Genomic DNA, 24442 nt, shown 5'->3' on the forward strand with positions numbered 1-24442 from the left:
AAGGATCCATTCTTCTGCTAGTACAAAACACTCGCTAGAGTAGCTTCAGCGCTGCTACTCCCTGAAGACTGCATTACTGCTTGTTAGCCCTGCTCAATCACTGCTGTGGAAGCACAGCTGAAAGGAATCATTGTTCCCGCTTTACAAAAGCAAAACTGAACCTCCAGAGAAGGTGAGTGATTTGCAAAGGATTTTATGGCAAGCCAGTGGCACAGCTGGGGAAAGGGAGGAACCCCAACTTATGGGCCGGTGCCTCCCAAACACTAGTCCCCATTGCTTGCAATGTTTCTACTGAGAACAACATGGAGTTAGGCACTATTTTCATTCCTGCCTAGTCCACATACAGCCATGACTGTTAATTTAAGGCTGTCACCAAAAGCATGGATATATACATGGAAGGTCACAGAGGCAGGGCCCGGGATACTGCTTGAAGACAACATTTAAGTCTAGATTCTACTTTCAACAGGTGTGCATCTAAATAAACTTTGTCCTCCAGTGGATTTATATGGAGATGAAAATTTGATCCTAAAAGGCCTAAATTAAACCTACAGCTGCTTGGAAATAGTTTTCTGCTGTAGTCAACATTCATCCCAAATTCAGTCTGATTACAGAGTGTAAGTGTGGCAGGCACCTGAGGACAGAGCATAATCCTGCACCATATGCACACTGTGATACCCAGCCAAAGCAATGTAAGTCATGGAGCCAGTCAGAGCGCCCTGCGTGGTCACACCAAGCCACACACTTTTCTTTAACACTGATCAATTTAGGTGATTGGATGGGTCAAAGACTCAGAGGGAGCTTTAGTTCATTACTTTTTTTTGTCTTTGGCTATTACAAGAGAAGTTTTAAGGGACAGAGGATCTTTTTTGCATTTAGTCACAATTCACATTAGCATTGAAAATAGGAATATAAATATGAAAGGAGTTCAAGGGGAGATGGGAAATAACTGCAAACATCTTTAGTCAAAGAAAATGCTATTCCCCCTCCAAAGAGTACAGCTGCTGTGCACCATTCTGGGCAATGAAGATCAGAGAAGTAAAACCCATTGAGCAAAACTCTTTGTATTGTTTCTAAACCAGACCCAGGATGCAGTAAGTAGATCTGCCCAGGAAATTTCCAACATGACTCTCTCCTGACAGTAAAGCTTGATTTGTCAACATTGACACATCCAGTCTTTTGGGTTTGGCAGGTCTATCAAGCAAGAGGTGTGAGGGGACCAAGCTTGTCTTGTTGGTCTCTATTGGCACCCTGTGCGGCTCCCCACCAGCTCACTCTGCAGGACACCAGAGAAACAGCTAACAGGGTCTGTGCTTTTACAGCAGTGATGGCTCCAGGCCAGCAACCCCAAGCTTGCAGCACCATGCCACAAACCAAAGTACTGGAAGTCCAAGCAAATGTTAAGATCAAACTCACAGGGCTTCTAGGATCCCCAATAAGCAGTTAAATAGCTCTCATAAGATAACATTCCTCTGCCTCTAGACTGCCCACGGTACAGGAGGGACTTGCTTGAGCAAGTCTCCATAGCATAAGGAGCACACAACTATTCCTTTTTCTCTGGGGACAGTGGCACTCGGTCCCTCTGGCTGTGTATTTTTTTCCAGCAGCAGGATTAGGCCATATGGTCTTGTCCTCCCTTGTCAGACGACCAAATCTGTGCTCAGCATACCAATCTGCAAATGAACAGTGTGTCTGGGATTTCTGGGGCTTACTGAAGAGCTTTCTGTAGACTGGTCTCTGCAAATTGCACCACCTGATCAGTTCCTGCAGCCTCCTTCACACCACCTCTTTTTCAGAGGACTCCCAGGCTGGGAGCTGCCTGCAGGACCAATACTGCCGCTTCCCCTAGAACAACTTCGTGTGGACCCATATCTCTTTGCCAGACAGTCCAAAGTGAAATGAATCAACAGGATGGGACCAGATTGGTTATTCTGGAAGACTCTGTGTTGGGTCCATCGTTCTACAAAATCAGAGAGAAACATTGTATATTTCTGTCAAAATAAAAAATTAATTTTCTACATGGAACTTAAAAATGCCTTTCTATTTTCCAAACAGAAGCTCCAACCTTTCCAAAGTGGAAAGTTTTCCTAGTTTCAGACAGCACAAACTGGGCACAAGCTGTAAATAGTATCTTCTTGTTATGCTACCATAGAATAGCAGTATTACAAAGCTAACCCCTTGCAATGCTGTTTACTTAGTCTGGGATATATTCTAGGACTAAACTAACCAATTTCCATTCACTGTTCCCCTGCCCACACTGCATCACACCTACCTATACTGACTGATTGTGAAGTAGTAGGTATTTCTGTAACAATGACCTCTGGCTAAACACACCAACAACATTATTTTGGATTTGAACTGGTATAACTAGGGCCTGAATGTGACCTACCTTTTTATTCAAACTGTGCTTCCCCCGCCCACTAAACAGCATCTGCAAAAGTTGCATCAGTTTCCTGCACTGCAGCAGGCACACATTTTTTGTATCCAAATGATTACAGAAACCTACTTTATGCACAGTCTGAAATATAAGGTCCTTGTTCCCAACAAAGTCAAGGGAGAAAGTCCCATTGAGTCCCATGACAGCAGAGTTAAGAGAGCCCTGAGCCATTTGGAAAACCTACATCTAACATCCGTCTTTCTTTGCCTTGTCCAGGATCACAAATAGGCTGTGGCAGCCTCAGAAACAGAGGCCAAGTCTTCCAGCTCCGAGATTTGAGCTTTAACTACTTGACACATCCTCTCACCACTGGAGCAGGAGAAACAGAATGATCAGAGACCAAAACCCCTCACGCTGAGCAATCTGAAAACATCATGTTTCAGCACAACAGAGACATGTGTCATGTGTCATTCCATCACTAACTCACCAGTCCAGAGGCCAAGTCCAAGACAAATGCCCCGGCAGCAGTCTAAGGTCAGAGTCCCAGAAGGTAAACCCGTCAAGAATTAGTGATGTAAACGCTCCCTCTCAGAGGCAGTCCCACTGCAGTCTTCTCTGAACCCCTTGCACTCTGCAAACTTCCTTCTCTGGCATGCCTCTTTGGCCTTCTTCCTTCTATTTTTCTCATAAGCTTGTTTGTGGATGATTTATCTAAAAAAAAAAAAAAAAAAGGCATTTTTTTCCTTGATTAAGGAAGAAGAGTGCCTGCAGTTGGCTGATACAATGATGATGTTATAAAGTCCTCTTTGAGGAAGGCTCTCTCTACTTCTGTCAGGTCCTTCCTCTTTCCTGAGTTATGTGACTAAGATCTTGGGAAAATAGCTCATAGCGTTCATGGTAAGCAACACCTCCCCTTCTCTCTTCTCCTTCCTCACAACATTTTTTGAAACAATTTAAATGATCCCATGCCTGGTCTGAGCATCGGGTCTGATATAGTCATCACCTCCAAAGGCCCTACTTTTCATCCATCACTGACCAAGTCACAGAATCCCTAGTCAGTGTAAACGTGACTCAGTTTAATTTTTCCAAAGACCATTTGTTTACTTCCTGGTAGAGACTAATGAGTAAATATTCAGTAGGTTAGAATTTCATGAAGCCCAACTAAAATAAGGGCTCCAGATCACTAGAAGCAGCATAAACATATGGTAAAAAGTTTGTAATCATCCCCAAGACTACAGAGGCATCCTGTGAGGCAGCCAGGAATGGAACTGAAGTCAATTTTCTGAGTCCCAGTGTAGAGTCTTAAACATAAGCCATCTTTCCTCCATATCTGTGTTCTCAGAAAACACTTATTTTCTGAGTTTCTGCCTAGCTAGCAAATATCTAAAGCTAGCAGTTATCCATCTGCAGTATCAACAACTCAGTTACAATTTTAATTGCAATTGGTTTCCTAAGTTGTCGTCTCTTCTCGTAGTAATTTTTGATGAAAATATACCTCCCATCGTTGCATTCTAATCAGGCTACACTGTTGTCTCCACATGTTTGGCACTGCATTTAAAAATCAAAGTGCCAAATTCCTCTGTGAACTACTCAGATGCAGCACTTATATATGCCTATCAAATGCAGAGAGAAGCCAAACTTTGACCCTAAATAAACTGATATATGAAAACATGACAGTGTTTCTTTGGCTAGAGGAAAAGAGATATTACTTATAAAGCCTTTACTTAATTCTTTGTGGCTGTATTACAAAACAAGCAAATATAAATCTCCTCAGATTGTTCTAAACAGTACAAGTAAACTTAACAAAATGAGAGATACATGCCAACATCATAAATGCTTTTCCAAACAGCTACAGCACCACTTCAGGTCAGTCCAGTCCACTAGTAATTACAAGTGTTAAGACCATACAAAGTGAAGACCAGATTCAGAGCAGAACCCAGACTTTTTCACCTATAAAGAAAATAAAGTTCAAAGAAAACCCAAGAAAGAGTGAACCAAACTTCAGAGAAGTGATGAAATCCCCAAGTCTGCCCTATATGCAGAGCTAATGATGACTCTGTTAGTGAGCTGAAGAGGAATGGCGTAAAAGATGGAGAATCTGCCAGACACTGACAAGCCGAGATAAAATGAAGAGAAGCAGTTATAAAGTTATTTACTCTTGGTGATAAACTACTCTGTTCAACTACAGACCCAGAGCAGATGGGAATTAGTCTGTGGTATCTAACCAAAAAAAGGCCACCAACACCTACTTAAAGGAAGGAAGATATTGGAAATAAGTCCTTACTTTAAGAACACAGGAAGAGTTTTCTCATCCCACAAAGCTTCTCCCATTTTACATGGGGATAAAAATGAGACATTCTAGGGAAAGTACAACTGGCATCTGCACCCCAAGGAACAACTCAATGCCAAAAGACTGAAGTTTAAACCTCTGTGCTGCCTAATTTAACTAGACCCTCTAACACTTGTCTTTCACTTCTCAGCCAAAAGACTAAGCCACAAAGTTACTGGCTATTCAGAGAGATGTATATATCTGTATCTTAAATAGTGACCTGCAACGACTAGCACATTCCCAGCCAGCTCTGTTTGCTAATAATACATGACACCAGTCTGCCTAAGCTATATAAAATATCCCAACAAATTCTGAAACATCCATGCTTTCACCTTTTAAGAACACAGAGGACTGCCTGCATGAAGGCATGTTTTCATGCTAATCACACAGCTTTCTGCAGCTCCATACTTTGCTCAGTGCAAACACATACATGCCTGTGGGCATTTATAGGGGCATCGAGGATCATTATTCAGACAAGTGAAGGCAAGAAGGAACCAACAGATCATTTTCTCTGGCCTCCTGCCGACAATTCAACTTCCCCAGTTACACAGCTGAGTCCAGTAAGTGCTACATATTAGCTGATGAACACTGTTAATGTGCTACATAGGTCCAAAAACTATTCCCACGAAACACCCAGGGAGCATTACCTTTCCTAGGGTCCTGGAACAACTCTACTAGTATCAATTTTATGGGTTATTATTCAACAACTTCAACGACTCATATGAGGGATGGATTAAATCTGTGATTGTTGTCCTCTGACCCCAGCCAAAAAGATTGAGTTATTTCAAAAAAAAGTCTTGCATTTACTCTTGATAATTTGCATCTACTTTCTTCAGCCTTTACAGCTTCTTTCTTTGACATTTACTGCCAGGGCAACTGCTGCCATTGCTTTCACTGAACATCACAAACACTTTATTACTAATTTTCAGTTCATCTGCAAAAAGTAGAGATCTGAGAGCAACTGGGATGACAAGCCCTCTGAGCACCTTACAAACTTATGACTGGAATAGAAACTTAGAAACCAAGACTTAGAAACTCACAACTGGCATAAGGAGCTAGCAGCTAAGGTGGACGGTATATCCAGTAAGGGATGTATAGAATCAAGAGACAAAACAGAATAAATTGAAAAAATTGATTCATTTCTGCTGTAGAGGAAATAACATCTACACCAGTGAAGACGGCTATTTCTGCAAGCGTTTATGTGTTTGCACTGGGGAAAAAAACTTGACCAGAAACCAGGTTTCCATCTGAAACTTTCTGGTAGCCAGAAACTGTTAATTTTCAATTTTTCCAATGAAAATCTCAAAGCTTAAAGAAAGATTTCTATAAAAGCAATGGTTTTACAGGAATAAATTAATTTTCCAACCAGCTCTCCAACATACACATCTATAGTAGGATGTTAACAACCAATGTTAGTATTTAGGCTGACCTATTTTCCTCACAAAAAGCAACACTGCTTTATGTCTCTTCGGGACACCACCCATTTTCATCTCAGATAAATTGTGGAATAAAATCTACTGCTTTCTCCATTTCCATTGCTGCTGGCAGAGACCAATGCCTTAAGATTTTTTTTATTTTTCAGTGTACAGTTAGATCCCTAGCAAGCTCTGCCCATCAGATTATTCCATTAACTTTCAAAATGACATGAGATCACAGTTTTACATTCACTTCCTGATCATTATCAAGGTCCTGGAAAAATTGCATTAATTTTTGTGCAGGTCAAATCCTTATGAGACCTCTTGTTACTTAAATACAGTAATCATCAGCTGTGTTGGACAATATGAGCCATTTCCATGCACCGAATGCTATCATTTCATTTTCAGACATTGCAAAACCCACCAGTTGGTGATCATTACCTGTTAACTGGGATCCCTATGAAACCTCATTAATTAGCTACTTTCAACAATAGGCCCATCAATATATTTAAAAGAAAGCAAGAAGTATCAACTGTATATCTGTGCCACAAAGAGATAAACATTTTTGTTAATCATTTGTCTTCATCATATTAGAATCACTGACTTAAATATCAGTATCAGTTCTTGCATTGTTCACTAATTCCAGTAAGTTTACACTAGAAATACATTTGGTCCACTTTTACTCAGATGTGAGGTCCTAGCAGTATGCATTCGTAGTCTTTTTTTCATAAAGCCTTCTTGGCAACACAGATATGAGGCTGTTTTCAGACATACTCCTAAAAAGTGCTGTAGCAGGCAGGAGACTAAGAGCCCTTTTGGAGCAGCGAGACCTGTAGGTGGTTAATTAAGATCAACCGTTGCATTACTAACAGCCATCAGGTCAGCTCTGCTTCACAGAAACAGTGGAAGTGGAATACAAGAGTAGGATTTTGAACAGGTACTTCTGGGGTGTCCAGTTGTCTCTGCAACACAGTGCAGAGTGAATCACCCAAGTCCCATGCAACCCTAAGAAAAATGCCCAGCAGCCCTTCTCTAACACGATTCTGACCAGACACAAATGCTGTAGGGCTGTAAATCTCCATGTGGTCTATAAACCTCAGCTTGTACAACCACAGCACACTTAACTTTTTCGTTCATATTGTGAAGCCACAAAAAATCTGATTTCTTTCTTCACTGTTAGAGACAAAAGAAGGACTCTCAACATGTACCAATGCTACTGTAGTGCCTTTATTCAAATATGGATTATTAATGCAGCTAATGGTCATGATGCACAAGGCTGACAAAACACTGCTGGGCTCCCCGGTTGAACTCACTGTATCGGGCAGGAAAGATTCAACTCCACACTTGCTGAAATCAGAAACCAGAATATTTCTATCTAGTTTGTCATAACTACCTCATTAAGCAAACGATTTCCCTTTCTGCCTGCCCTTAACCATCTAAAAGTTTAGCCTCATTTCCAATTTGAATTTGCCCTTTATTAAATTGAATTCATTGTTCTTTGTGTTACTACTTGTGTTATGTGTCATTTCCTTTTCCCAGTATTAAATGACCCTTAAGATGATCACCCTGCCATTAAACATTTCTTTAGATGAAATTGGCTAAATTCTTTCCCACTTTTGTATCTCCTTGAATGTTGTGGTCTCCCTTTGGAGACTGGTTTCTGAAGTTAAGAGCATGAACTTGGTGCATGATCTTGGTGCATGATACTACAGGTGTGATCTTAGCAACAGCATAATAACGCATTTGTAAATTCTCTTATCCTGACAAAGCTGTTTTTCAACCTTCAGGCCTTATGAGTGATTTTGTTCTTCTCAAACACAACGCACTAAAATGAGAGGTGTTTTGTTAATTTCCATCAACAAATCTTTCTTTCCCTAACTGCTTTCATTTTGCATCCTCACTCACACTCAGGATACATTTGCCGCAGGCTCTGGTTCAGACCAGCCTCGTCCCTTGTGGCTCCGCAAACATCTGTACATGGAATTAAAAATCCGTAGGGTCTCAGTGCTGCCCCAAGCCTCGTGAGAGTTGACAACCAGGTTCACAGTGATGTGAGAGGCACTGGATCATGCTGCCAAACAGGGAAGAAGTTAAGAAGTCATATGTTTTCCTGAATCTGAATCTTGAACTTTGGTGTACAGGATTTATTGTGGAGTCAGGCACTGTCCAACACCAGTGAGGTTAATGCAGTTGTGAGTTTCAATTGAATTACCTCTCCCTTCATTTGTATATTTTTTTAACTCAGTTGTATTCTTTCATATGCATGCTACCTTCTCGCTGTTCATGTGCAATTTGACACAGTAGTTTCCTCGGTTGCGATCTTTTCCTGTACGTCTTTCTCTGGATCTGGACCAAAACCCACCTTTTGTTACAGAAAACCGCTGGGTAACAATCCATTTTTCAATGCATCTGTGTGAACAAATGCAGCAAATGCTGAGGGGAGCAGATTTTGAAGTGAATCAAGGAAGTAAATGAGTGTGGGAACCACGGCCCAAAAGCCATTTTGGAAAGACATTTCTGAGCTACCTTAATAGGATCAGCCTGCCATATTTCAAAGCAGCATCGATGGACAGAAGTAATAAAACTCGTCTGATCAGTTTAAGCACAGGCATACCTCACAGTCGCTTTCTGCATGCGTGCACATGCACTCACACAAACACATGCTTCTTCACCCATAGGATCAAACCTCTTAAATTTCTTCCATGATTAATTTGCAAATAGCTTGTAACACAACTGGAGACCTACCTAGAAGACTGCATTACAGTACATACATTCTGCCCTCTGAAGGTACTCATTTCTAAGGCTTTTTTTTAAACAAATATGTATAAGGATATAAATATAATCTAAACACCTAAATATACGTATGTATATGTACACAGACACTTATTTATTTATAATTTTGGCCTCATATGCCCCCAGAGAGCAAAACACTTGGAAATTATTCCTTCGGTGGGGCTGTGGCAGCATGCTTAAAATCTCCCTGCTCTTAATTAGTCAAAGGCTCTTAAACTCATGGAGATATAAACTGCCAGAAGTAGAAATCTGTTGAATGTAAGAAATGTGCTTTAGATAAACAGCAGGGAATAAAGTACAAGATGGTCCAGTGTTACTTGGCTCGACGAAGTTTTACTTTCCCTGGATCAGCAGCAGAGCTTTTAGTGTTCCTCCTTTACTTTTAATGAAACTTTACCATGGAATCTCCCCTGAATCATGACCTGGGATTCATAAAAACAATGCAACAGCCTATATATTTTTCTGAATATATTTTCTAGAGCAAATTTTACACAGGCCGTTTATAAGTCACTCACCAGAAAGCAGAAGAGAAGAAAACAATGATTTCCATCTCTTTACTAAAAAGCAAAAAGCCTCAAACCAAAGCAAAAAGCAGGAACTCCATTTCCTGCATTGTACACAGCTGTGTGACACCAGCAGTGACTTTTATGATACCATATGGCCTGCTGAATGGTGTTTCACTCAGCTGATGTAGCCTTATTGGAAGGTTAATAAAGAGGCATGATCTTTGGCTAATAAACGCTGAGTCTGTTATAAAGGAGATACATTTCTACTTGCAGGGAGAAAGAGGGGCAGGGGGGAAAAGACAGGCAGGAGAAATCTGCTGAGGGCACTGTTGGCATGCCATAATTTGCAAAGCAGGGATGAGGGGCCTTTATGGGGTTTCACCATGACAACGTGTGGGGCAAGCAGAGCCAGGACTTGCTCCAAAGCCCCCTGCAAGGTTCTTTCCCCAGAGCCACATGGCAAACTCAGAGCTTGTTTCTCAGCTTGAGGACAACAGAAACCAATGTTCCAGCTCTCATCTGCTTCTACATTTCATGCTACTTATCACTTTGATGGACTGTGTTGCAATTAAAAAAACAAGAGGGGGTTGCCAGCCTGGGGGTCTTTTTTTCCTGCAGGATGTGAAAGAAGGAAGGTCTGAGATGCAAACCACCTCTGAATGAAGCACACACGTGGAAGTGTGAGCTGTACCATCCCTGAGAGATGGGGCTGTGCCACCCCCAGGCACCAAAGAGCCTCCACAGAAAAGAGGAATCCTCACCTGCTCTTTCTACCACTGCTGAGAAAGTGGGAAGCAAAGTTTGTTTTTACTGAAGCAAGCCTTCCTTTCACATATACGCCCATTTCTGCAGAGCCTAAGCCTGGCAGGCTTCTTCCAGCCTACCAGGAAAGCATTTCCAGCACACCCTATGCAGAGACCCTGCCTCGCTCTGTTCCCCCCACACACACACTCAAATCCCATCAAGGTAAACAAGTGATAAGACTTCAGGATTAGGTCTACTGACCTCAGAAGGAATTTTGCTCAAACAAGAATTAAGCCTGGAAGGATTTTGTCCTTACTGAGAGGCTTCTAAAGGTTTCCCACATAAGAGCTTCAGGAAAATGACTTGTGGAATTTACATCCCGCTTTGCTCCCTCAGTCACTTTGGCAGCTTATCCTGGAGGGCACCGGAGCTGGCACTCAGACAAGCCGTCAGCTCACAGCCTAACAAATTATTGATTCTCTCCTCACTTTGAGGCAGACAACAACAAACTCCTAAATGCACTGCATCCTTCAATATCTCCCTCTGGAGAAATACCCGTTTGTAACATTGGCAGTAAGGGGGCATTTCCATCTCTCAGGCCATGACGGGTGGATGGAGCACTGCGCTTTATATATTTTGTTCTTCTGCCTTCAACCAAGGATTGGTGACTAGGGGAGATTTTTGCACAGAGCGTGACTTTCAAATCCACACTCAGACACAGCGAGACATACGTACAAATGTTCAAGTGCACATATATAAAGTTGCTTGAATTTGGAATGCAGAAGGTGTCCAACAGAAAATGGGGTTAAGAGCTTGTTTTCCCCCGTATTACACTATTAAGAGGCAAACACAGTTTTCCGTGCGTCATGCACTTAATGAGCTCCAGACTGCAGGATACCAAAAGATCTTGACATTGGCTTGAAGAAACAAAATGTTCAAAATTATCTGGCTACATTGAGCCACTTCATCGTGAATGGCACATCACCACATCATTGAGTATCAGTTTTGCAAAATTCCTGTTATTTTTCTGCAACTCATAGCAATGTGTCCCTAGCTTTCTTGTTTTCCTTCTGCCTTCTCCACTGCCCATTCACTAGGGATGTAGGTTCTCCCCTGACGCACTGCTCTGGAGGGGCTAAGCCCACTCACTAGGGATGTAGGTTCTCCCCTGATGCACTGCTCTGGAGGCGCTAAGCCTTCTGCTGCTGATGGCATCCCAGCTCTGCAGCCCCCAAATGCTGAAACCAGCATGCAGCAGCCAAAAAGTGCTGGGGACTCATCATTAGACTCATGTCAAGAGCGGCATGAAGAGTAGCATCTACTTCTGCCTCTCTGCTTGTAGTCATGGGAGCAGCTCTCCCTCATGTCAAGGGCTAGAAATGAGGGCATTCGACAGAGTCCATCACAGACTGCCTCGTCGGGGTATATGAGACAGACCCGGGAGCTGAACCCAGGAGTTGCAGCTCACAGTCTTTCATTACATCTCGTACACAATGCCTCCCACTGCCTTGCGCTGTCTCACATTAGGACTACAAGGGGTCCCTTGGGCAAATTCTGCCTGCTCCCATCTTAGAACACAGATAAATCTAGCAGCCTACATATTCTGCATTGAAATGCTTCCTCTGCACCTGAAATCAATACGATTTTCATGCAAACTTTTACTACATGTGCTGCACCAATTCTAAACAGTCATTCAGTCGACACACCTAAAGAGCTCTGAAAATGATGTTATGGCTTATCAGGTCAATGATCTACAATTTTATATCTCCCTAAACACATACTTATAAACAGCACTATAAACATTGTTAAGGTTATTGTGTGAAACTCTTACACCATTTCTAAGTGTATTTTTTGCAAATGCTAATTTTATCAGAAACATTAAACAGAAAAAAATTTACTTTTTGCTTCAGCCACTCCTTTTCTGATTAAGATTGATATAACGGAGATTTCAAATGTGAAAGAAATACTCTGTACCACAAACACTTTTCATTGTCCCTGTGTATTGCAGTATGTCCCAATTTCAAGAGTCTGCTTTGCTTTAGATAACATTGCCAAGTTACTAAAAAAAAAACCCTCAGCAATGGGCTGTTTGCATCAGAGGGTCATAATAATGTATCCTGGTGACACTGAAACATCAAGATATAAACAACAAAGAGACAGAAAGACGTTGACCCAAGTAGCTAAGTCTAAAAAACTGCAATTCCAAAGCAATGTGGTATTTAGACTATTGGATACATTATCAGTATAGGTACTTGCAGAACTAGATGCCAATTTTAGCATTTCTCAGATGAATTTGCAAACTGAGTTCATATGTTGGGCTCACTGCAGAGTAGAGACCTCTGACAGATGCAGATTCATATACACTGAAGAGGCTGAAATAATCACTCCTAGCCCCAAGGCAGAGAAATAGGAGAACATTTGTTTTCAATATTTAAATCAACTAACGCTACAGGATAGCTCATCATTAATACAAACATATATAATAACAGGCAGAGGACAGCACTGAGACAGACATCTATCCTGGCTGGATGGTTTTGCAGCCTTAAAATACACTGGATACAAATCAAATATGAGCCACCATTAGCTGCAGCAACATTTTAGGTGATGGACTGATAGTGAGACAACATAGATCATGTGTATCTTTTATTGGACTAATATATAAGCTGTTACACATGAGCCTTTGGGACAAAAAAGTCTTCTGGGGGCTGGCAGCAGAAAGAACATTTCTGGCCCAAAAGCATCTCACCGTTTCGAGCCAACACAAAGCCTCCACCTCTGTCCATTTTATCTCAAGCAGCTGAAAATATGTTTTGCAGCCTGTTTGTGACAGTCACAATGACAACTTTCACAAACCCAGCAGGCCCAACAGAAAAGTCCTTACCACTTAAGTGCTCTGCTTTTTGCACTGTCTCTATCCATCCAGGATATTTATAGAGCACTGTCACTGGGATGTTCACAGCCCAATCATGGCGACTTGGCAAGTTTCACAAGAAGCACAGTCATGAAAGAAGCAATTCTCTGTGAAAACACACAAATACTTTCACCTGTCACTAGTACTTGGGTGTCCCTGGACCTGATCACTGCAAATCTCTTGGGATTGCAGTGGAAATTAGGGAAGGAAAAATACTGTTGCCAAGGTGTTTCTCGGAGACAGCCAAATGGGGATTTGGCCAGGAGTGACTTCCATGTCTCTTTTGATAATGTTTCCATACAAACATAAGGGCCACTTAGCAGTGACTTGAACATGGTGTTTCCAAACTAAAAGCCTGAAGGGGTGTTGGCTGAATTAAAAAGCTGGACTCTGGAATTAGGGACTGCAATAACGTGGACCCTGCCTAGACAATCATAGAAATCAAAAAGCAAAACAACTTTATTATTGTTCACATGGCATCAAGAAATGTGTGAAACATCAAGAGTTTAAGTGATTGGGCCACCAGGATCAGAAACTTAACTGTGATCTCTTGCATTTGCAAAACACTTCTGCACCAGACCTTGGGCTGGATTTTTCATGTATCTAGGAAGCACATGAATACCAAAATAGGGTTTTCAGCAGCACCAGGACTGAAGTGGTCAGAAAATCTTTGGAAGCTTTTTTCCTTGAGCCAAAACAATTTGGGAAACCATATCAGTTCTGCTGAAATTGTGTCTGAAAGGAAAAAAAGGAAGAAAACTGGAAAAGTTCTGAAAATGGGAAAACAGACATGGAAAACTTTGAGAAGCATAAAATATACCGAAATAAGGTTTTGCATCAGCATGTTCTGTATTATGCATCTGAAGATAAGCATTTCTTAAAACAAAGCTTTTCTGTGAACCCCAAAGCTTTTTTCCCCCTCAGAATTTCCCTTCCAGTTTTGAAGTTTTCTGGTTTTGTTCCTACTCAGAATAAGTGCAAACACTAAAATCCTACATAAAACATAGCTTTTGTCCATCCCACAGCTTACACCTGAAACTCCATTCCTCTCTATAGGCACACCATACCCAAGCACTTCACAAAACACCTCTGTTCCGTGCCTCTTGGTATTGTTCAGCATCTAAATATTTTTTAAAATGCAAACTCAGCTGGTTAGCAAGAAATGAAGCCAGGTAGCCCCGAAGTGCACACCAAACTGCATTTCCAGACAAGTCAGTTAGAAACATACGGCTATGAATAATCTGAGCACAACACTCCCAAAAAAAGGAAAAATAATAAAGGCAAAGGGGAGAGGGGAGGAATTCAAACAAGCAGCGTCCCTAAGATAACGACAGTGCCGGAGCATCACTGTAGTGTAGCCAGGCTGTGGCAGGCGATAACATTCTTTCCCCAGAGGAACCTTTAGGTTTATGACAAATCAGGGATGATGCTCAACAGCTATTTGATGAGCTCTGCAACAGCTGCTGAGGTCTGCGTGCCACTGCAACACAGCTGGAAATGCACAGTGCCGCAGCATTAACTGGATAATAACTCAGGGCTTGCCAAGCACTGAGTATCACTAACTTTTTCTGATGAGTTATTTGTGTCCATAATCAGCTGTGAAACTCTTTAGGAAAGATGTTCTCTGAAAAGGAGGATTTATCTGAAAAGGAACCCACTGTCGTTAATAAAGTTGTCTGGCCTCAAAGCCTCAACAAATCAGACTCAAACCCATGGTGCAGTCTTAAGGCAGTTAAATGTTTTACCAGTGAAGAAAATTTAAGGAGTTTTTTAAAGAGAGAAAAAATGGCAAATAAACGAATCAGCAAACCTTTGTCTATCAGAAAGGATGATATGCTGGGGGAGCAGAAGAACTACCACAGGCCCATTACAGTATGATCAGGGATGAAAAATTTTACATTACTGGAGAGCCATTTTTTACTTGGAAAAAAATCCTAATAGTGTATTACTTACATCTTGATTGTAAGACATCATCTGCTCTGAGTAAAGGCTGGCACCAGCTCTCCCAGTGAGCAGGACCCAGGGAACAAATAGTGGCACAGGCAGTTCCAGTTCCTTCAGTCCTGCCACAGAAAAGCTGTATCCACTTCACTGCAAGAAACATTAAACATCAGGCTGGGTGCAGCCGCCCTACAGGGAAAACAAGGGGCAGAACCAAACTTGTTGCTTCCCCTTGCTCTGTCATGGTGAAATGAGTCAGAGTAAGAGGAAATATTGCATAAGGCGCAGTGGGGGACTAGACTCTACTCCCCCTTGCACAGGGACAGGTCAGGCCAACCTAGCTCATCTAGTTTGGCTTTTCTGTGTATAGTACAAGAAAGTTCCTGGCACAGCTCTCAGCCAAAAGATCTCTCCTTTCATTGAGTGATTGCTCTGGCCAGTTATGGGGGCGTCTCTCAGCTGGTGGTGGAGCAGCATCACAGTTGTTGTCACCATTTCTGGAACCAGGATGCTCTGCAGCTGCTACGTTCTTGGTGAGCCCATGAATCACTGCTCACGAAGAGGCAACAAGGGAGGGTATGGCAGGTGAGGGCAATCTGCGGAAGGAAGGCAGGGGGCACATTCCTGTCTTTGACTAAATAAATGAAAGATCAGCCCTCAATCCAGACTTAGTCATTCACACATCGCCACAGTGACCAGTCTTTTCGCGTCCCACACATGCCAAAGGCATCTGCCTTAAAGAATGTAAATTAAATAAGAATCATTGCCTCCTCCTTCATTATACTAAGGCCTAGAGCATAAAAAGGGGGGAAAAAACCCCAGCAGAATCTTACTCTGATTTACACCAAATGCCATTTGTACTTTTCACTGGCTGCCTGAGGGGCAGGGAACCCACAGAATGAATGTGGGGGGTCTTTATCATCACCAAAGGAACAGAAACACAAGAAAAGAGCAGATGGGAGAGGATGAAAAGAGGGAAAGTATTTCAGAGAAGTGAGTTTATAGCTGTTGTTTCTTGGGCATTTCACAGGTTCACACTGAGCATGTATGTTGAGGAAGGAGAGGAGGTTTCTACAACTGACAGAAAAGCCTATGATTTCCTTCCAGAGGTTTCTATTGCTCCATAGCCGAGTCCCGTGCACTGCTCCGTAACAGCCTTTTAAGCATGACGACTGCAAGACTCTCCTTTTAGCAGCACTGATTTTGCTGGGATTAGAGGCAAAGGACTCATTTTAATGGATCTCAGCACATTTGACATGCCTAGTCTTTTACTGAGGGTAGGGACAGAGCCCACACAGAACGCAAAGACAAAGGCAGGGCATCCCCTATAGACTCCTGCTCATACAGTTGTATCAGTGAGCAACTTCAAGAAGCCTGTTGGTGCAGAAGAACCCCCAGCAGGAGCTACAATGCTGAGAAGAGCTGTATTAACCGTATCCTCCATGGACAACCTGATAATGACTGCATAGAGCACAAACTCCTCTTACTCTCCTCACGTGATATCCTGGACATGGCCACGCTGAGCTCACATGGAGAAGGCGGCAATCAAGCAGAACAAAACAACATCCAGGCTGGTTGTATTGTCTCTGCAAGCAGCCTCAGTGGTAATCAGGCCTTTTATTCTCTTGCGCATGATGACCGATCAGGAGAAACCATCATTTTCAACTCTCGATTTTATCCCAAGTCTTGCACTAGCCAGTCATTTCTTTAAAGTGTTAGTTCCTATACTTACACAAAAATCAGTGCTGTTCCGTTCCTGATTCCTAAGGAAATGAGACCCAATGTGCAGTCTGACTGTCTCTTCTTCCTAATAATTTGGGAACTCAGGGACTAGTTTTAATCCAGACCAGAGAAAAGTGGAGGTTTCCGGGATAAGTAAGTTCTTACAAACTACATGAACATGAGCTCCAGAGAGGACATAGATCTAGCAGCTTCAAGAAAGGCTGAAATGTGAAGTCATGCCTTATTAAACTAAACCACATAGGAAATAGCCTTATATGTGAGACCTAGCTACATTCATCAGGGTTCACAACCAACCACAAGACACAAATCTGCAGGAAACCAGGCTTCTTCCAGAATTTATTTGGAACTAAAGCTGGAGAGAGAAGACTGAAAATCTGAACAATAAAAGATTAGCCTCCATCCCCATAAAATATGTAAGTCAAAACAAAAAGAACCTCTAGTCACTTCTTCAGTTTTCAGGCTCTATAAGACAAATCAAACCTCTCCAGGCCTGATCTCACAAGGTCTGAAAACCAGTCTGGCAATATGACACTTGGTTCAATGTCTCCAGCTTAACTGTAATTAAAACATGAGACATAAGAGTCCAAACCAGGGTAGACACAGCTCTGCCTAGGCTCCAGAAAGCAAAGCCAAAAACCCCAAATCAGCCAACTTAATTGCAGAGGAACTCCCCTCCCCTAACATAAGGTTTAAAAAGCATTTGTTTCTAAGGATCGTTAAATTAATAATCATGAAAAACAATTATTTTTCCAAAAGCTATTTTACTTCCCATCATTAATTCAGCTTATTTGAACTGCTGAAGAGATGTGGATAGGAATGGTGAACCTCCCATGTCCTTCATGTGCCACATCAAGACGGTGCTATTGCAGAGCACTACAGCACCCTTCGTCCCGTCACTAAATCTGCCTCAGGGACAAATTCATCCCACACTGTTGGGATTCAGCCAGAACCACCACTGCAGACCACAACAGTGATAACACTGGCATTTCTGGTACTGTGTTAACTAACATCGTTTAAGATGCTGGTATTTCAGGCTTCCTGAGCAGATCTATCATTCGGCTCCCATTTATGCTGTCACTGATGGAGGGGGCACCCGCAGGGAATTAGAGCTCTGAAAATATCTCCATGCAGACAGGGCCAGCGAGGCCTCCTCCTCATGGTGATTTACTTCACTGCAGCAATGAAAATTCCTGTCTGGAACCAAGTGCCTGACTGCAAACTTACCACAGCTCCAGGGCTAGTAGAGTCAAAAGGTCACAGTATTTATTTGTTGCTCTTCCAAGATCACTTTCCCATGAACTTGATGGATTCTCAAATGCCTTCTATTGCACAGAAGACTGTGATTAATCTAATTCTTGGTTCAGTTTGGGACCAGCAGTGTTTTCTTCAAAAAACTCATTCTTAAATTCACTCCTCAGATTCTTAGCAGTTTTAAAAGTGAACAATTAGTTTTAAACTAAAATATATAAAGGTCTTCTTTTTCTAAGCAAGTATAATGACTGCAGAAAATAAACTACTCTAGTTCTTAATGTAATACTTTGTCCAGCAGAGGAAAAATTCCATGCTCAGGATCTTCAGCCGCTCTCTTTTTCCCCTCTCTGTGTTAAGACATGGAAGAAGTCAGCTCTGCTCCCAACCTTGCTACCCACCTTTTGTGCTGTTGCATGTAAAACTTGAATTTCATCTGTGTTTTCTCAGCTAATAAAAGCGCTTCTCTCTGCCTCTGAAAAATGGGAAAAATATTATTTAATTTTTATGTAATATAATAGAACATGGTGACTTAAAATCTCACAACTTTCTCTTCTTTATAAAGCTGCAGTTCCTGCAGCCATGTTATTACATGAAATTCTCATTACACCAAAAAAAAAAGCTTTTAGTGCTCAGGGTAAGAAAGAGGAGATTGCAAAGGTGAATACTACAGGTTCAAAACCCAGATGAGCCCTAGGTAATCATGTTACAGCAGTTAAGGCATCACCATCCCCAGATGTCTGCCTCTACCATTTGCCAGAGGTTACAACTGCTTGAAGCAATGGGCAGAGTAGAACATGTGCCCGCATTTAAACACAACAGCTAACAGCCAGAGAGCTTGGTTCATGCCCATCATCCTCACTGGTTTGAGCTAAAAGATGGATTTTGCACAGGAGCTGGAGGCAGCACAGGCTTATCTGCCCCTCTGCCTATTCAGCTGTGAAACAGGGGCCCTGACAGACAGGGCAGGGCAGACAGGGGCCACATCTCCAGCCCCAGGTTAACCACCCCTCATTTTGGACCCCAGCATTTCACACGAGCTGTTTTGGAAGCAGTAATGCTAATGCTGCCATGGGATCCTGGTCAGGTGTCCCTCCACACCTAGTCACCCCTGTAATCCCAGTTCTCTTATGTCCCCTGTAATCCCATCCTGGCCTTTCAATATCCCTCTTCCAAATCTCCTGCCATCCCCACATCACAAACTCTCTCCCACACTCCCAGCCAAGACCTTCACTTTCTCCCCATATACCCTCACTAGCAGCTGGACATTTGCTGAGCTGAATGCTGTCCATCCGCTGTGCTGACAGTCCAGCCAGCAGTCAGCCACTGTGGGACTAAAGTGACTGCTTCTCCATGGAGGCATTGATTTGGCTCTCTGTCCTCCACTCATCCATAGCATCTTCATTTGCCAGTGGCAGTAATGCTTTTTGTCCCTTTCCATGGGACTATCTATGCATCAGGAACCCTTGACAGTAGCGATGCAGCGCGTCTCCAATTGCTCTGCAAAAGGAGCAAGGGGATACAGATGTTTGCTACGCATCACCTAGCCAGTTTAAAATCATGACCTTTGGGTTTTACCCCTCCCAAATAAATACAACAATTAACATCTAGTCATGAGATTGCCTTTGCACCCCAAATACTCATCAAAATTAATAAGGCATGAGGTCTTATATGCTAAAATGGGCACATTCCCAGTGGGAAAAGAGCCATCCCAGAAGTCTCAAGACTGGCAGGAAACTCGGGCTTTCCAAGAGCCCAGAGTTATGTGGGACAAGCTAAATGATGCTACTCAGCAACTCTTTCCCAGAGAAATACAGTGAGGGCCATGACAAGGCCAAGACTAAAAATATCCCAGAGTTTAGCCCACGCTCTACATACTGTTTCATTTAATGTGCCATAAGTAAGGCTTTCTGTACACACGCAGCAATGTATGAAGTGCAACACCGTCACACAACCGGGAACAGCGATGCCCAAGAGACATGAAGACAAGGGGATAGAGGTGCTGTTCAGCACGGAAGACAGACCGGAGTCTCAGGGATAAGACCACATCAAGAGGAATACCTCGGAAGGAAAAGGTCTGCTCAAGGGGTGATGGGAAGTTGGAGTAAAAATTAATCTGTTTAGCTGGATCCCAGCAATTTGGCGAATGTAGCTGCCTTCAACATTTAAATTTCTCTCCGATTTATGTCTACAAATTGTACTTATTTGAGACCGCAAAGCATCTGTTTAAAGGAAGTTCTAATTTGAGACATTTTTCCCTTTGATAAGATGATGGCATCAAATTCCAAAGTGCTAAAAACCAGACAAAAATCAAGAGCTGAGACGCTGGAAGATTTGACATTTTTGATGTAGCAGCAAGCCAGTCTGACACTCTCATGGATCCCAGCATGCTGTTACTACGTGAAGCTCTAATGCCATTGATAATAGTTAAAGGATGGCAGTTATGTTTCAGGAGCCAAAAATAAATAAAAAAAACCTTGAAGTGCCTTTAAACAAACGTTATTGAAACCTCTCCTTTTGGTCCTTGAATTCCCATCGGGTAGACACCATACCCTTCATGTAACCCCTGGCTGTTGATTAATGAAACTTGGCAAAGGGTAGCAAAGCCATGCCAAAGGCAACACAAAATCCCAAGTTTCTATAAATCCCAGAGGTGAAAATGCACAGACAACAACAGCACCCCCCAATCGTTTCCTGACTTCACTTTGCCACAAGCTTGAGATAAGAGCGCTCAAATAGGCTATGCTTTTCCCTCTGTGTTCCTGACAATGGCTCCACATTCAAAGCAATCACAGCCATCTCCTGTGTACAATTACTGGCCTTTTACAGTCTCACCTTGTCTAACTTCCCACTACAGACCACAGCTCTAGTCAGACACTACGTGCATTTGCAGTAACTTTTCATGTAGTTGCCTGGATCTCTGGCTCCTCTAGGAAACCTGCTGTCTGCAAAGTTAACAGGCATGAAAACATTGGATATAATTCTCACGTAAGCTAAAACTGAGCTTTTTGGATCATTAGTGTTCATAGCACCTAATCATGCTACTGCTAGAATAACTAACCCTTTATGTTCTGCAGATACTGGCCCGAGCTGCGAAAGCCGAACATCCAGACTTGCTGGGTGTTTGTGTTCTACATCACATCTCAGTTTTCGTGCTTTGTTTCATTTATGATTAAAAAGTAATAATTCACATGCCATGGGATCAGAGAATCTATGCTCTGGATGGCTCCCAAAACAAAGCAGCTTCCCTCCCAGGGTCCAGACACCCCTCTGCAGCAAGATTCAAAAGACAATATACAGCAAGCAGCAGCATCCCAACTTCTTGCCTACAAACCAGCAGCTTGGGACCACTGGCACACAGATAGGTCAGAGCAACACACTGCAGCAACAACCAGAAATATCCAAGGTGACCTTAAACAGGCTATCCCCAGATTCCAGGTCTTTCCTGAAACAAGAAGGAATGCTTGTTCAGCCACAGAACTGCAGCACTCGAGAGACCCCCAACTTACCCTACGCAGCAGAGAAGAGAGGCAAGCTGGTGTCAGGGAGGGAGCCTAACACACTGCAGCCAAAGGCAGAGCTAGTCGTGGTTTGCTGCTGCGCTGTGGTGGTGTTTCCAGAGAGGCAAAGCCCAGGAAAACCCATCAAGATAGGTTTGCACACACCCTGACAAATGAGTCCTAAAAATGACCCACACGGATTTCCCACCCTGTGCGAAGCCTCTATGCTTCATATCAACAATAGAGTGTGAGGGCAAATGGCTTGCTGACTACATTAGAGCAATTAACTTTTATGCTCTTTGGGTGTTTGCAAACAGAAAGCCTTTCAAGCAGTAATCTTGTACGCAAGTAATTGATTTTTTTAGTCAACTAAAAGGGACATTTCATAAAATGTATCCTATGTGCCATGTATCAAAATATGTACCATGTACCATAATAAATCCATGCTTCTCCCAAACCTATGCCTCAGTCCTACTGCTCTTCCTGCATCAAAGTCTGTTAGCTTTCCATGCCTGGTGGCAATTTCCATTGCATGTTGTAGAGGGTAGGTGGTGTGCATGCACCGGGGCAGCAGAAGACCTGTCAAAGATGTTCCAAGGACATGCCTGGATCCACCAGTGCAAGAATCCCAATCCCAGTTCTGCTTTTGATTTCCTCCTGTGACCCTAGTTAAGTCTCCATGTGCCAGCTTTCCTATCTGCGCAAGACCCCAGGCCCTGGGGCTCTTGTGAAGATTAGCTTCTGCAAGGCTCTTAGGAGAAGAAAAATAAAGTATTTCCCTTGTGGTTGCACAGCTGTCCATGTGGAAGAGTCCTGGGCTTCTCAACAGAAATGCAACCAACGGCTTCTGCAGCACTGCAACCGTGTTCTGCAGAGGGACCGAAAAATGTATTTAAAAAGAAAAAGAAGAATGCAAGGTTTCTGGGAATACTTTTTAGCCAGCACCTAGAATGCTGCTGCTGGGAGCTTGTGCTCTGTGTAGCTTTACAGGATGATTTAGGAAAACTCCAAACTTCATTTTCCTGTACAAAAGAGTGAGACTGGGAAAGCAAAAAAAACAAGACTGAGATGACAAAATGCAAAGAGAAAATATCAGACAGGGACTACAAATGAAACTTAAAGCGTTAACTGTCTAGGGAGGACAGGGCAAGAGGGGAAATAATATTCCAGGTATGAAAACCAGAGAAAGCCAGAGGATAAGAAATCCTTATATATCAGTGAGCGAGCAGTAGCTCCTTTGGGATGAAGTCTGAAAGAATTAATTCAACAGTAAAGTGGGGAAAAGGTAATGAAGAAAGGGCTGGTGTGGCATTTATAGACGGCTCAGAAAAGTCATGGCAGAAGTGCTAATGAAGTGGACATTGTTAAATACTGCTGAACTAGCCCCTCACCATGCCAAGGTGCAGGATCACAGAGCCTGAGCAGATGGGTTTGTTGACCATCCCGTCACAAGCCATGGGTGGAGAGCAGAAAATTCAGGGGGCTCATAGGGCAGGTGGTGAAAAAGGCTCTTGGGCTGGGTGATGGGGAGGGAAAGAGAGATGTGTAAGCTGCTCGGGGAGGGCAATAAGACGCCAAGTCTCTTCTCCTGGTGGAGCTACACACTGTCCTTGCCACAATGGCTCCATGTGCTACCAATGCACCAGGCTAAAAAGTAACAGTGTAGATCCAGGTGTCACATCCAGCACCAGTAGCACAGACCCGCAGTTTCTTGGTTGTCTCGTGTTCAGTACATGAGCACAGCAGGAAGCTGGCCATGCAGTACCCCACAGACTGAGCTCCAAGCAGCCAGACATTGGGAAACGGTGATCGTTCAGATGGCAGGATAACAATATATGGCACTGACGGAATAACTGTGATTACCAAAGCACTTTGTAAGTATGAACGCAACCTCTCTCTGTCACTAGGAGACAAATTAGTATTTGTCCTCATTATATAGGAAGGAACTGAGACACAGAAAGGTTACATGATTTGTTCTACACAGCAAAAGTGAACAGCAGAGCAAGGAAGATGATGACTGACAGACAGTTAGCTGCTGATTTTCCTCCGCACTCCCTGTTTTTCCTCCGCTATCGGTTTTTGCCAGACTGCAATGCACTCATACTGGCACCTATGGGAATAAAGTACAACACACAAAGTTGGGACTGGGTATTCATAATGGTAACAAGTCTATCCAGCATTGTGATAGCAAACTGTAGCTGCTGAGAGGCAAAAGCTTTTGACAAAATACTACACATTTCAGAGCCAATGTCTGGATATTAGGAGCTAGGACAAGACATTCACAAAGGACAGCTTATTGCACACACAGACCCCCCACAGCAACAGGTTTCGGCCAGTGTCATACCCAGCAAATACACAGCCCAGATAGGAACCCCAGTTGAGGCTGCTTTTCCCGAAATTCCCACCAAAATCAGAAAAGAGACGGAAGTGCAGAGTGGACTTGTTACTAGCTGATACATATGAAGAGGCAACTTGAGACAATTCAGTTCCTGGCTGACATATCCTGCTCAGGGGCTATTTTCAAACCAGCGAGAAAAAGAGAATAAAAATATTTCCTCCATGGATCTCGACTTCTCTCCCTTCCTGTAATACTTTCGTTGTGCTTGCCAGATTGGAAACTGCTTCTGGCCAAAATGTCTCCGCCAGGAACAGAACAGAAAATGAGCTGTCTGCTAATAGATATCACCTAATAACAGGGAAAGGAGTTATTTCACTTACAGTCGATGCTGGTATCTCCGAAGGACCTGGAGAGCAATGCATTCAGAAGGTGAATTCACAAACCCTAAGTACTGGTTTGAACTTCTGACATCTCCTTTACTGCTGAGCATTAGCCTCACTGCTGGCTAACACTGGGTGCCCCATTCACCTTGGTCTTGCACCCTGTGAATTCACTACGCCTGTGGTGCCCACCAGCAGCTTTTTAGCTGCACACTCATAA

The 24442-nt window shown here is 42.9% G+C and overlaps 1 protein-coding gene across 5 annotated transcripts in view; it reads right to left on the reverse strand.

The window, feature by feature from the left end:
- Window positions 1-24442, reverse strand: part of SEMA5B (semaphorin 5B) — a 281859-nt gene that overhangs the window by 199611 nt on the left and 57806 nt on the right. For 4 of the 5 annotated variants that reach the window (XM_030018532.2, XM_030018530.2, XM_030018528.2 and 1 more), the window contains exon 2: window positions 2862-3085. The exons of the other annotated variant lie outside the window; for it this stretch is intronic. The gene's annotated coding sequence lies outside the window, so the exon portion shown is untranslated. The remainder of the gene's footprint in view (window positions 1-2861; window positions 3086-24442) is intronic. 5 annotated transcript variants of the gene reach the window in all.

This window comes from Aquila chrysaetos, chromosome 6, assembly GCF_900496995.4.
Source record: "Aquila chrysaetos chrysaetos chromosome 6, bAquChr1.4, whole genome shotgun sequence".
NCBI lineage: Eukaryota > Metazoa > Chordata > Aves > Accipitriformes > Accipitridae > Aquila > Aquila chrysaetos.